This window comes from Colobus angolensis, unplaced genomic scaffold, assembly GCF_000951035.1.
Source record: "Colobus angolensis palliatus isolate OR3802 unplaced genomic scaffold, Cang.pa_1.0 Scaffold89, whole genome shotgun sequence".
Lineage (NCBI taxonomy): Eukaryota > Metazoa > Chordata > Mammalia > Primates > Cercopithecidae > Colobus > Colobus angolensis.
Genome location: NW_012122820.1, coordinates 160611 through 174571, shown reverse-complemented (window position 1 = coordinate 174571; position 13961 = coordinate 160611).

The following is a 13961-nucleotide window of genomic DNA, read 5'->3' as shown; positions in this document are numbered from 1 at the left end:
TCTGGGCTGGACTGGGCTGTCTGGGCTGAGCTGCATCTCTTTTTCCTGCCCCTGCGGATAGGAGACTTGGTTCTACTCTCTTGCGGTGGTGGATGTTCATGATCCCGTCCCGCCCCGGGGAGAGGCAAGCTTTGCTTCGCATTGTACCACTTTAGCTTCTCACATAGAGAATCCAAGTCAGAATGCGAAATCCACCAAGTGACATTTCATCAACTGACTTCAACTGAAAGGCAGAAAAGTGGCCCAGGATCCCACCTGAGAAAGCCTTGATCCCGTGTCAGTTCCTCTCCGTGGAGTGCGAAGCCAGGGCTTACGTCCAGGGCCCGTCCCGCGTGCCCAGGGGCCGGCGAGCTCTCAATCCTTCCTCTGGGAAGAGTGAGGGCGCGGAAGCGCAGGCACCTGTGACTCCGTGTGTCACTGCCCCTTTTAAGGAAGGGTCTCGTTCAGAGTGTGGAAAGGAAGAGAGGGAAAAAAAGTCACTCTGTTTTCGTGCCAACCCGGTGCTTGAGCCCAGTCATCCCGTCATTAACCACCCAACTGGCCGAGTGGATGCCGGTCACCATCCTTTGGCCGTGAGGCCCCACAGCCCGGTCGCCGTCCTGGTGAGAGGGATGACCAGGTGGCACTGAACGACCTCCGCTCGCCCGGCGTTGGAGTGATTCGCCACGCTGCGTAAAACCTCTTAGGGCTGTTATGCTTCCCAGATTGTTTTACAGCAAAACTCAGTGTCAATGTTATGCTTTGAAACACTGAAGAAACAACAGCCTGGAGTCTCTGATCTTTATGGTTTGGAAGACCAAACACTCTACTGAGGCTGTGGCCAAATCGATGTTTCAGATCCAGGAGAAACCCATCGTGTTACACCAGGAGAGCCTGTCCTGGGAGGAAGGCGTCCAAATCACTCCAAGATGTTTCGGGCTCACGTCTCCTGTTCTCTACGGAAACACATTCGTGTTCTTGGGCGTGGAGTCAAAACACACAGAAAGGGGATATTTTTAGTCGAGCCCATTTGGAATAAAACTGCCGCTCTGATGCCTGAGGAGGGTGTGGAGATGGGTTGGCCTCCCAGAGATGGTGCAGCCCTGGCACTCTCCGGTCCTCTAAGTGAGGCAGTTTTGCGCCCCGGGCTGTGGTGTGCAGACTGGGCAGGAACATGGGGTGTGAGCCGAGACCAGCCCACCATGGTATATGTAGGCAGTGTGCTTAGCTTGGGGGGTGGTGGGGAATGGGCGGACTGGGGACCCACCTTCCCACCTTGCTTGCCTCGTGCCCGGGGCAGAGGCTCTGGCATGATCTTGGTGGGGGGGGGTGGGGAACAAGAGAACTGGGGACCCATCTTCCCACCTTGCTTGCCTCGTGCCCGGGACAGAGGCTCTGGCGTGGTATGTGCGGTTTCCCACTCGCTCTCGGCGTGTGTGTGGCCCTGCGGGGTATGTGCATCGGTGTGTGAGCACCGCCCGTTCACACACCACACGGTGCATGTTGGGGCCTCCCCAGGTGGGGCCGGGACGAGGAGGAGCACGTGCCTTGGGGGCTCCCAGCTGGACCGTCCCTCAAATGCAGCGGCTTTGAAGCAGCCTGTGAGACAGACCATGCTTCTACTCATAAACAAGCAAACGTGGCGTGAAAATCATTGAGAGAGCAGAGATGCGGGTCCAAGCTCTTCTCAAGGAACCACTGTTGTCTTAATTGCTGCAGTAATTAATTTCAGCCCAGCTGCAGAGACTGCAGGCTGATACAAAAGCTCCACTTGCCGGATCTGAGCGAGCATTGCTGCTTCCACCGGGATGCGGGAAAACAGTGCAGAGAGATCCTGAGCTTCCACTCGTCATTTCTCAGAGTTGCCGTCTGTTCCTTTAAGCAAGTAACACCTTTGGGGCTGGAGTGTGGCTCAGAGCAGGTGTCTGGCCTCGTGTGAGATACCCCAGAGTCTCTGCAGCCCAGGACTTCCGCCTGGGGTTGCACCACCCCACGGCTGCCAGTGGGACTCTCCCCGGCTCTGGAGAGGCCGAGGGGATCGTGACATCCCGAGGCCCCTCCCACTGCAGAGCTGGTGGGATCGATTTCGCACCCCACCAAGGTGGCCTGGGGTAGCCCACAGCTGGCCTGTGGATGGGCCCTGCACCTGTGGCGTGGCCACTGTCACACGTCTGGTGGTTGGCAGCCTGGGTGGAAACTGCAGTCGGCAACTGTCATGCTAGGGCTTGGGTTGGGCACGGGGGAAACGTCGCCATGAAATGAGAAGGCAGGGTTCTGCCTCCCTGGGGAGAGAGTGTGGAGATGTCCCAAGGACTGGGCTGCCAGTCAGATGTGGATTCAGACAATCCACAAGAATTTTTCTCTCAAGCATGCGTATGATTTGGCTCAGCTGCCAAAACAAATCCCACAGCCTGGGCGACTTCAACAGCAGGAATTTGTTCTCCCACAGTCCTGGAGGCTGGAAGCCCAAGATCAAGGTGTCGGCAGGGCTGGTTCCCTCGGAGGCCTCTTCCCGGGCTTGTAGGTGTCGTCTTCTCCCTGTGCCCTCACGTGATCGTCCCTCTGTGTGTGTCTGTGTCCTCACTTCTCCTTTTTAGAAGGACACCAGTCCTCCTGGGTTAGGGCCTGCTCTGGTGACCCGACGTCTAACTACCTCTTTAAAGACCGTATCTAGAAATACAGTCATGTTCAGAGGTACAGGAGGTTAGGGCTTCCACATATCTTTTTGGGAAGACAGCATTCAACTGAAAACAATATGTCTATGCAATATTTGGGACATCACATCCTACAAAAGTGTTTGCTGCTCACCTAACATTCACACGTAACCACACATCCTGTATTTTTCTTTGCTAAATCTGCCCACCCTTTCCATGGAACCTGTGTCTGGGGCAACCCCTTGGCTCCCCATGGAGGCCACCCCAAGATGTAGTTATGCCCCAAGGGGAGTGAGGACTTGGACCCCGAAACCCTTTGAATGTGTGAGGCCAGATTGGCCTTACTTGGGGGTGGAGATGGTTGAATCCTTTGATCTGGGAGGAGACGTGGTGGAAAAGGAGAGAAGCCGGCTCTGTAGGCTGCCTTGACCACACACACAGATGCGTGCACATACACACGTGCATGCACACATGTGCACACAGGTCCCAGCATGCGGGCTTCTTCCACGGGCAGGCACAGGGGTTGGGTGTCGGCCCAGAGGTTCACGGAGGCGCTAACGAGCGGCTCCAGGCCCTGAGGAGATGCGGCTCACACAGGTCAGATTTCGGATGGATGATGAAGGAAATGAGGGCCAGGCCAGCCTCCGGTTACAGTTTAGGAAAAACACGAGGCGCCCTTCTCCAGTTCAAAAGGCAGAGAGAGGCAGACCTGGGAGCTAGGGGGGCTCGACGGGATTCTAGTCTGGCTTCATCTCCAGATGCCCTGGGAACCCGCCTGGCGTAGACCGGGTGGGGGCGATGTGGAGACGGGACCCCAGAGCACGGGGCTAGGGTGCGCAGTAGGGGGTGGTCCCGGCCACACAGTGTCCCCCATGGAGGGGCCTCGATGGCCAGGCTGCGCGTGGCACGTGTCGTGTATGGATCCAAGGCAGGACCGCTGCCCCCACCCAGCGCCAGCCGGGAGGTTGGGAGGTGTCAGCGCCAGGAGTAGCTTTCAGCTGAAAAACCCCCAGTTTATTAACTTTGCTCCAGAAGCCAGGGCGTCTGTTATTTATGCTACTTTGATCTAGAAAGCTGTTTGTTTACATTTTATGACGTTATAAATCCCCTGTAAGCAGGCGTGATATTTTTATGATGCCCAACGAGGGTCCTCCTGTGCTGCGCGGCGGGTGCAGGGGGCCTTTATGGCCCTGCTACCAGTGTCTTCCCTCCCGGGGCGCGTTTCTGTTCATCATCTGGACACATGCGGCTCGCAGATGTGCTTTCTGGTGAACATCTGGGGTGGGGCTGCACCGGCTCTGGGCGTGGTGCAGCCTCACTGTGTGAGGAGCCCTGCAGCTCAGGGGGCGGCCCCTGTGCAGGCCTGGAGGGACCTCGGTCACCTGCCCAGCTCCCACACAGGCCTGGGAGGGGACGGGGCTGGCTTTGGGCTCCTGCACAGGTCCAAGGCAGGAAGCTTGTGTGGCCCTTGGGCCTCTGTGCGCAGGGCTGGCTGGGGTGGTCCATTTGGCTCTTGTGCAGGCGTGGAGTGGGGACATTGGCTCCATATGGCCCGTGTGGCCTTTTGGCTTCAGCTCAAGGGGTCTGCCCCGCCCCCACTGGGACTCATCAGGAAGCAGAGAGGCAAGCAGGGCAAGTGTGGGAGGCTTGCACCTTCCTGGCACCATGGGCTCCGGGAGTGGTGCCCACAGGCAGCGGCCGTGCTTACTCTTGTCTTTACTCAGCAGACATCGGCATGAGCTGGTCTGTGTCAGGTCAGTGCTAGAGGCTGGGGCACAGCAGCGAGCAGGCCACATGCACCCTGGCCTTCTGGAAGGTGCAGACAGTGTGAGACTCGTGGAGAAGCCCCAGGATGGGTGATGCTGATCTGGGGCCAGGCCAGACCTCGCAGAGAAAGAGGGGACACGGATGGGGCCGGGATTGAAAAGTGAGTGGCCATTGTCCAGGTAGGGGACAGAGCATAGGTGAAGATGCTTGGGTGTGAAGGGCATGGAGGGTTTGGAGAGGCAAAGGCCCCCCAGGCTGGGATATAGGGCAGAGAGAAGCAAGCGAGGGTTGGACCAAGACCCCCGCCCCCGGGTCTTGGTGGAAAGGCCTGGACTTCATTCTGTCCACCCCTACCAGGTGGGGTACAGTGTCACTGCAGCTCCCGCCCCGTCCCTGAGTCATCCTCACCTCATCCCCCAGGCAAGAAGCATTGTTCCCTCTTGGTGACCTGGGCACCACGGAAGGGCTTTGGCACAAGGCGTCCATCTTTGTTTTTGTGCCCTCCTCTCCCTCAGGGCTGAGTGTGGGTGTCCATCATCTCTGGACTCCCCTCAGCCCAAGACACTGTGTGCCGTGGAGGAGCCCCCAGGAGAAAGCTCTGGACTGCACAGATTCCCCTGAGAGCAGAAGAGAGGCCCAGTGTGGCCGGATGTTCCCTCAGACACTGTAAAGTGAGCGCCTCCGTGCGAGCACCGGGAACTACAGACAGGCTGAGGGGACGGGCACAGGACACAGCTCAGAGTGGAGGATCAGAGACAAGGACGGGGACAGGGGATGCAGGACAGAGACAGGGACACAGGATAGAGACCAGGGAACACGGGTTAGAGACCAGGGGACATGGGTTAGAGGCCAGGGGACATGGGATAGAGACCAGGGGACACAGGACAGAGACCAGGGACACGGGATAGAGAGCAGGAGACACAGGACGCTGAACAGAGACGGGACAGGGACGTGGGATCCAGGACAGGGACTGAGGACACAGGCCAGGGGTCAGGTGACACGGGATAGGGACCAGAGGACACAGCCCTCAGAGGGACAGGCAGCAGTGTCCCCATGGAGCTTGCAGGCTGTTGGGACACACACAGTCAACCGGCAGCTCCCAGGGGGTCAGTTTCCCCATCTAATCCCCACCCCTGCAGGGAAGGTGCTGGAGTTGCCCCTTTGCAGAAGAGAAGACTGAGACACAGAGCCCCACGTCAGGCCCTGCAGCTGTGAGTGCAGGAACTCCGCCTCTCGCCTGGGCCCTGTGCTGCGGCCCCCAAAGCCTACAGCTCCATGAGGCCCACTCGGCGCTGTGCATTCATTTGACGCAGGCCTGGCACCGCCCGTACACGTCACAGGCGTCCTTGCCTCTTGACAGTCACCGCCCTCCCTCCAGGTACCTGGCTCGGATCTGAGCCCCAGGCTGGGGATGGAAGGGAATGCAGGGGTCTCTGCACGGTGGGGCCCATGAGGCCAGCCCTCTGGGGCGCGCCCCCGCCCACCCCTGCATTTCCCCAGACTGCCCCTGCCCTCTGGGGCCTTGGGGGAGCAGGAGACACAGGAGACGCCCTGGGGGTGGGCAGGCCTGCTATGCGCCTCGGTCCCACACCCCAGCCTGACAACCTTGGAAGGTCTCTGCTTCCCTGAGGCTCAGCGTCCTCCTGCACTGAACGGCAGCTGGCAGGGTGATGTGGATGAACTGGGTGAAAAGTAAAGCTGGGCGGAGAGCAGAGGGTGCTGGGGAATGCAAGGAGGGTCAGTTCCCTTCCTCCCATCCCCTCATCTGCTTCTCAGCTCAGAAATCCCCAGCTGAACATGGAGCCTGGCCCTCTGGGAGCTGGGGTGGTGGTCTCCAGCAGACCCCTGGAGGAGGGCTGTGCTCCCCGCAGACCCCTGTAGGGTGGGCTGTGCTTCCTGGGCTGTGCTGGGGAAGCCTAAGGTGGAGACAGCTCCAAAGAGGCCACTTGAAATGCAGAAACCCCTTGGCGGCTCAAGTGGGGGTGGCGTCCTCCCCCTCGAGCAGGAGTCCCGGTCTCCGTTTATGGATTCTCTGTGCCTCGGAGATTGTGCTCTGCGCTTGACCTTCTGGAGGGAGGTTAAGCCGCAGCAAGCCCGGGAGAGCACTCTCTTCATCTTTTATGCCTGAAGATTTTCAGGTAGAAAACAAGGATCAACCTAATACGGAGGGTAATGAAAGAAAGTTATGGCCGGGGTGACACATCTGCGCCTGTGATCCCCCGGCTCCCAGCCGCATCTGCACACGCTCATTACACACGGCCTGCACCAGCCAGCCGGGCTCTAACGTGTCCTCAGCTTTCAGGAAACCAGAGCCTCTGAGTAAGTATCGGATGAGTTGCTAATGTTGGAAAAAAAGCGGAAAACATGCTTGGGGGCTCTGTTTTATGGCTGCACTTGAAGTCGGAATCTGCGATCGTAACCCGATGCCGGCCTCACCAACGTGTTTTCGGTATTGTCGGGATAATTGAAAGTCCAGACAAATTTGGCTATTAGGGCTCCAGGCAGCGGAATCCCATGGTGGCCTCTGGTGTGATGAGCTCGCCGAGGCCGTCTCAGGTCCTGCGCCCACCATGGTCTTCGGGAGCAGCTGTCGGCTTTGCAAAAGCCCCAGGACTTTCTGGGTGGACATGGAGGGCTTGGCTTTGTCACAGGGACGTCTTGAAAGGCAGCTGGTCCTGGGCGTCTCATCTGGCCCCACGCCCTTCTTGGCCACCGATGTGGAAGGCAGGGCGCCCTGTGGGGTGAGCAGGCCCGTCTGCGCCTTGCGGTCTGCCCTCGGCTTGTGTCACGGGCAGAATTGTGTCCCCCAAGATGCACATGTGGAAGTCCCAACCCCCAATATCTTGAAATGTGACCTGATATGGAAACAGGCTCATTGCAGATGGTCAAGTTCAGATGTGGCCATTCGGGTGGACCCTACCCCGAAATGACTGGTGTCCTATGGAAAGGACGAAACTACACACAGAGAGGGACACAAGGAAGCTGTGCAGATGAAGGCAGGGACTGGCCAAGAATCGCCACGATGGGAGGCTCAGAGCAGCTTCTCTCTCGAGCCTCAGAAGGGGCCCTTGCTGCGGCACCTTCATCTCCAGCCTCCAGCCCCCAGTACTGTGGGAGAGGGGGTTTCTGTTGCTAAAGCCTCATCTGTGGGGCTTTATGGTGGCCACACAGTGGCCTTGCCAGGTTCCCAGCACTGAGCACACACTACAGACCCTCTGGGTGTGTTTTGGACCCTGCTCTGGGGAAAGCGCCCCACACCGGGGGTGCTGGGAGTGCCCAGCATGGCAGGCAAGTGCTCCCTGCTCCAGGCGCTTGGCAGCCGTGGGACTCACAGCCCTGCTTTTGTCTTGAGTGGGCCCCACCCCCAGGGGTTAGCTGGCAGCCTCCAGGCAGGTCGGCCAGGAAACATCTCCGTCTTGTAGAAGGAGAAATGGTCTTGGAAAGGCGGGTGGGGGTACTCTGTGCCCTCCAGACCCACCCGGCACCCTCCACCTGCCTGAGGGCAGCCCTCAGGCCCGCCCTGGGGAGTAGGCTTCCCTGATCTCCTATGTCTGCCTTGGTGGGGCTCAGACAACGAAGAGGCTGCAGAAGCTCTCAGCGGCAGGTCTGAGCCCCCAGCTCCTCTCTGCTGAACCACATGGGTGGCTGCAGTCCCTAGGCCTCCCTAGGCCTCCCTGGGGGCCTCTGCAATAGTCTCCTGTGCTTCTCCCTGCTCTGGGCCTATGCAGGCATCCTGCCCTTCCTCGAAGGTGCCCATGGGAGAAGTCCTGGGGCCTGGACGCACTGGGACCTGCTCATCTTGCCCAGCCTCTGCAAGTGACCCCTGGGTGTCCTTTCCCTCGCATTGCAGGGACTCCACCTGCTCCCTGGGCTGCAAACCCAGGCTGGGGTTATGATGGGACTAGTATTTTGCCTCCTTTTACTCCACACTTGGTCCTGGGCTCTATAGACAGATAAGTGACTGGAATTCGGGGGTGACGTGCTGACAGGGCCTCCAGACTTTCCCTCCTCCCCAGTCCTCATCCTCACGTGGGTGGCGGCCACGAACTCATGGCAAGGAGATGTGGTCGTGATGGGATTGTAGACTCAAAGCAGCAAACTCTTGGCCAAGACCAGACAGGCTGCACCGGCCCCCACCCCTCTTGGGCTGGCTGTTGGCCAGGTGTGGGTGGAGGGGAGGGGCGGGGAGAGTGCCAGCCTCAGCCCTGCTTCCTGGGGTGGGCGCAGGAAGGCAGATGGACCCGCCCCAGTGAGCCTGGCCTACTCCCCACAGGGTCACAGTGGTCTTGGTCTTGGTGGGTCCCCTGTGCCCTCTGACACGGGGCAGGGGAGGACGGACTGCCAAACGCGGCCTGGACAGCCCCAGAGTTCCAGAAGTGACGCAGAAGAAGGGTTTGAATTGCAGCAAAGAGGGGGCAAGTCGGCGGATGGGAAGGGACGCTGCCAGCAGGCCCAAGGTGGACTTCATCTCAGAGGAGGCATTGGGAACCGAGACCTGCCACAGGCACAGGGGCGCCCGAGACCCACCCGGATGACACTCTTCTCCGCCAAAGCCAGGCGAGGGATGCCAGCGAAGACCCTGCCTGCCATCCCCACCACCTTGACCGTGAGTCTGGCTCCCCACTGGACTCCAGAGGTCACCTTGGAGCTTAGGAAGGAGAGAGGCCAGTCCTGAATGGACCTACCCTAACCCTGAAATGACCAAATCTTTCCAGAACTGAAGATTAAATGGAGCTGAAGTTCCTGCAGAAGACGGATTGACAGCTCTGCTTGGCTGACGTCTCCTGGCCTCGGACTGTGGCACCCAGTGATCTGTGGATGTCCTAATTGGGTGTGGAGGGTTGAATAGCCACAGTCTGCACATCCGAGCAAAACCACAGATGGCTGCGTTGACCTAAGGGGGAGATTCAGCGGTGAGGAGCGTGCTGAGGGGAGGCAGGGCCCCTCCCCTTTCCCCCTGAATCCGTGCCAGCATCTCCCTCGTGCTTGAGTTCACTCCCAGGAAATGTACCCACGCAGGAGGGCCCACCTGGGCCACACGTTTTTACAATTAGCCGTTCTCTGTACACCTGGGCCGGGGAATTCCAGAGAGGACCGGGAGGCCAGGAGAAAAGTGGGTGAGCAGGCACCCTCTTATTTGTGGAGGAGGTGGGAGAGGGGAAAGTTCACTTTGGAAAACAGGCCAGGCGAGTCCACGTGTGTTCCTGTAGGGTCCTTGCCACGGACCGAGCCTCCCCCATCCCTGGCATCCCCCAGCCCCCGTGGGGTAAATCCTGCCAGCGCATCCACGGGGCTGGCTCCTCCTGGGTATGAATCGGACCTTTATGAGCACGGCAGCCGTGCCTGGGAGATTCATGGCCCTGGAGCCCTTTACTGTGGGTTATGAATAGGGACCCTTAGCCATTTCCTTCTCATTCAATTTATCATTTTTGCCCTCTTTCAACACCAGGTACAGGCTAGCGATATTGGAATGTGGGCCTGCCCAGAATCGCCTGCGCAGTGAGACGTGTGTGGGGGAGAGGGAGGAAGGCCCGGGCCCTGCCCCTGTCCCTGAGAGGCCAGGCCAAGTGCAAGTTCCTTCGAGTGAGCTTGTGGAGGGGAGGTGGTGGCCTTTGGAGAGGCTCAGTCCCAGCGTCCAGGCAGGGCCCAGCTCAGCTTCTCGGGTCTCACAAAGCCAGACTCTGGGTTAGTGACATCCTTGTCCTCCTGGCTCCTTCGGGTCACACCGTCTGTGGTCATAGAGCAGGTCATCTTTGGGGCTTCACTCGTGACCCCCTGGTTTGGATGACTTTGTGGTTTTTGGCTTTAAGAAGGTCAAAATCTCCTGTCCATCACTAATAAGTGGATAAAGAGGGAAAGCCCGGATTCCCAATATTTGGCTGGAGCAGGGAAGGTTCTAGGGCCTGTCTTCTAGGAAGAAACTAGAAGTCAGGCTGAGGCCCCAGGAGGGGCACTGCACACAGGAGGGCCCGGACTGGCCTTTCCCAACACCAGTGGACTTTAATCTTTTGCTGATGGCACCATTTGATGAAGAGAAATGACATCAATTCTTTGTACTGTCATTTTGCCATTTCTGCCCATTTCTTGATACCTCAGTCAGCACCTGTGGGTGGGCTGAACACACACATACATGTGCACACCTACATGCACACACATGCACATGTGCACACAAGCCCCCACACATGTGCACACACACAGACGAAGCACACTCATGAACATGCACACACACCCATGCACACATGTACATGCATACACATCTGTGCACACACAAACACATGTGCACACAAGCCCTCACACACGTGCATACATGTACACAATATATACCTGTGCACACAAAAGCCCCCACACATGTGCACACAGACAAGCACACTCATGCATGTACACACAAACACATGTGTGCACATACAAACACATACAGAAGCCCACACACACATGTACACACAGAGAAGCACATTCATGCATGTACACACACACCTGTGCAAGCATGTACACACATACACATGTGCACACACAAACGTGCACTTGCCTGTGTGCACTCACTCCTTCAGCAGGAGGACCAACCTCTCCTAGAGAGGACACTGTTGCTATAGAAGGAAATTGATGGGAACCCCCGGAGTGGAGGAGCCAGGAACACTTAGCGGCCGAGGGGTCAGGCCTCCAAGGGGCTGCAGAGAGGCCTTACGGACACCAATCCAAAGGCTCTTCCTGGGCAGCTACAGCCCTCCCAAGCCCAGGCATGCTCCCCACAGACCCTCAGCCTCACCTTGAGCCCTCTGATATCAGGTGTTCCAGGGTCCCCACCGTGTGGGGCGGGTGGCTGCTGGCAGTGCTTGTGCTCCAGCAAGAGTCTGGCTCTGCCCCTGGACACCCAGCATGGTGCCAGCTCTCCTGTGGCGTGGCTGTGCTGCAGAGCCTGTGAGTGTGACCGTGGGTCTCCAGGGCCCTGTGCAGAGGTGCCACAGGTGGCTTGCCACGGCCTGTTGGTGTCAGGGGTTGCATCCTGGCTGGATGCCGTGGGAACCTGTGTCCAAGTTGGAAGGTGGAGGAATCGTGGCCCATGTGGGTCTGAGAGTGTGGACAGGTCTGACTCGAATCATCCTGAGAGTTGGAGGGGATGGGTCCCTTGCTGAGATGAGACCAGGATGCCATGAGCCCTGGCCTCCGTTTGTCCACATCCTCCTTTGGTGTCAGCTGGGGCAGTAGTTCCTCCTGCCCCAGGTCTCCTTCTTGCAGGGCTCAAGCCCTGTTGCAGGCTATGCAGCCCCTCCAGGATCAGGACCCGAGGGAGACTGCACAGGCACTGCCTCAGGTTGCATGTGGTAGGGACAGCACTTGACAGACGAGCTTGAGAATGCCTGGCCTTGCAGGCTGGCCGGTGACCAGTGTTCCTGTCCGTCCCCACAGAGCCCTGGCTGCCATCAGAGGGGGAGGGCCACACATCCTACACACAGCGAAACCTCGGTCACCTCTGCTGCAGACACACGTAGAAGGCTTCCAAGAAGGGACAGAAAGGAACCTCTGACTTCAGCAGGGCTCATGGTAAGGCTGAGGGTCTGTGGGAACCACGGCTGGGCTTAGCAGGGGTGCAGTTGCCCAGGCAGAAGCCAGTTGCCCTGGCTTCCTGCTGGCTGTGGCCTGGCTGCTGGTGTCTTGGGAAGCCCCCACCTTACACAAAGACCCCTTGACCACTCCCTGGAGTTTATAGTGGAGCTCAAACTGATATGGACTTTGAGTCAGATAGTAGGGCTGTATTTTAGGCAGCGAGGGAGGAGTGTTAATTTCAAGGACTGAAATCTGAAATCAGGGACCTGCACCAAGGTCTCAGCCATGTGGAAGGCTGGGCTGTTTGGACATTCTGTCCCTTGACACCCCACACTGATGTGTCCCAGTTCTCCACTTTCTGACCTCCTTTGCCTCCTTGTCCAGAGGCATCTGCTGGCAGCAGCAGCTTCCAGTATGGTGGATGAAAATCAGTTTCTTTTCCAGCATTCCTGTATCGCTGAGGAGGCAATTCTGGTGGGGACTTAGGATCACTAGAGAGGTCTTAGCCCACAAGGAAATGCTCAAGATGAGCCACCTCCAAGGTGCTTATACCAATGGGGACTCTCCAGCAGCCCTGAAATGAAGAACAAGTCCATGTTTTTCCACTTTCTTTTTTTTTCAATTGAAGTTTATTTCGTATCAGAATTCCACCTGTCAATATTTTGTCAAAGTGATACATGTATATAGTTCAGGGCTTATGGGGAATACAGACAATTTCAAAGATTAAAACTTTTTCAAAAATTTACTGCCTGTGAACCTTTTCTCAGAAAGCTACTGGAGGATGTATCCCAGCAAATCATGGGCATAAACCAAAGGAAAAATCAGGGCATGGAAAAGATTACTTAAGAAAGGAAAACAGGTGACCTCTCACTTCTCACTGATCCTCCGATTTCTGCCCCAGAAGCAGTCATTTTCAGTGGTTTTGGAGTTTGATCTGTATTTGTCTGTATCTTATATGACCTGTAGTGTTTTGATTTTAAGGATTTTCTATTGACCGCTGTTGAAGAGTAGAAGTTTAATCTTTTTTAACACACACTTGCTGATTCAATTAGTTCACAACCTTTTATTACATCAGTTTTCTGAGCTTTTGTTCGTATGAATGTGTGGATAACATTCATTTCCTTTCTTAAGGAACCTTTTCCTTGGCATGCATTAACAATTGGCTTACATTTTCATTTGCATCACTGTCTAGAAAATTTTTCTGAAAATGGGCTTCAGGGTTCTGTTTGTTTAATTTACTTATTTTTCTTGGAGGTATCTTTGCTTTTTCTCCATGATGTTCTGTTTTTTTGCTAGTTCTTATGCTAATCAGGATGCATGAGGAAGTGAAAGGGGTGCTATTAAGAATTCCACTAAGAAACAGGAAGGGATAAGGACTGACTGCCACCCCATCTGTAGCCCACTGAGGCAGTGGCTGTCTTGAGATTTACTTAGTCATCACCCTGGGGATTCCTTGGCCTTTTCAGGTTTGCATTTTCTGTGTCCTGGTTTCTCCTTTGGGTTATCCCCTTGATTTGCTGGGACACATCCTTCAGTAGCTTTCTGAGAAAGGGCTCATGGGAGGTAAATTTTTGAAGCGTTTTAATCTTTGAAATTGTCTGTATTCCACTGACACTATTGATGGTGTGTCTGAACGCTAAATTCTAGATTGGAAATTATTTCCCCCTCAGCATTTTGAAGGTGTTGCTTCATTGTCATCAAGTTTCTCTGAAGCCATTTTTAGGTCTCACCCTTTATGTAGGATCTGCTTTTTTTCCTCTTTGGAAGCTGTCAAGTGCACATCTTTCCCCCTATCTTATAGCACATCATGGCACCATGTCCCAATGTGGATAAATTCTCATTCCTTATGCTGAGTAGTCCTGGCCTCTTTCTCAGTTTTCCTTGCTCTCCCTGGTCAGCTGCAGGACTCCCGAATCCATCTTCCAATTGTATCCCATTTCACTTCTCTCACAGGGGGCCGAGCAGCATGTCTGGGGAGACTGTGGGCTCCTGGGTCAGATCCCAGTGCTGCCTTGCAGG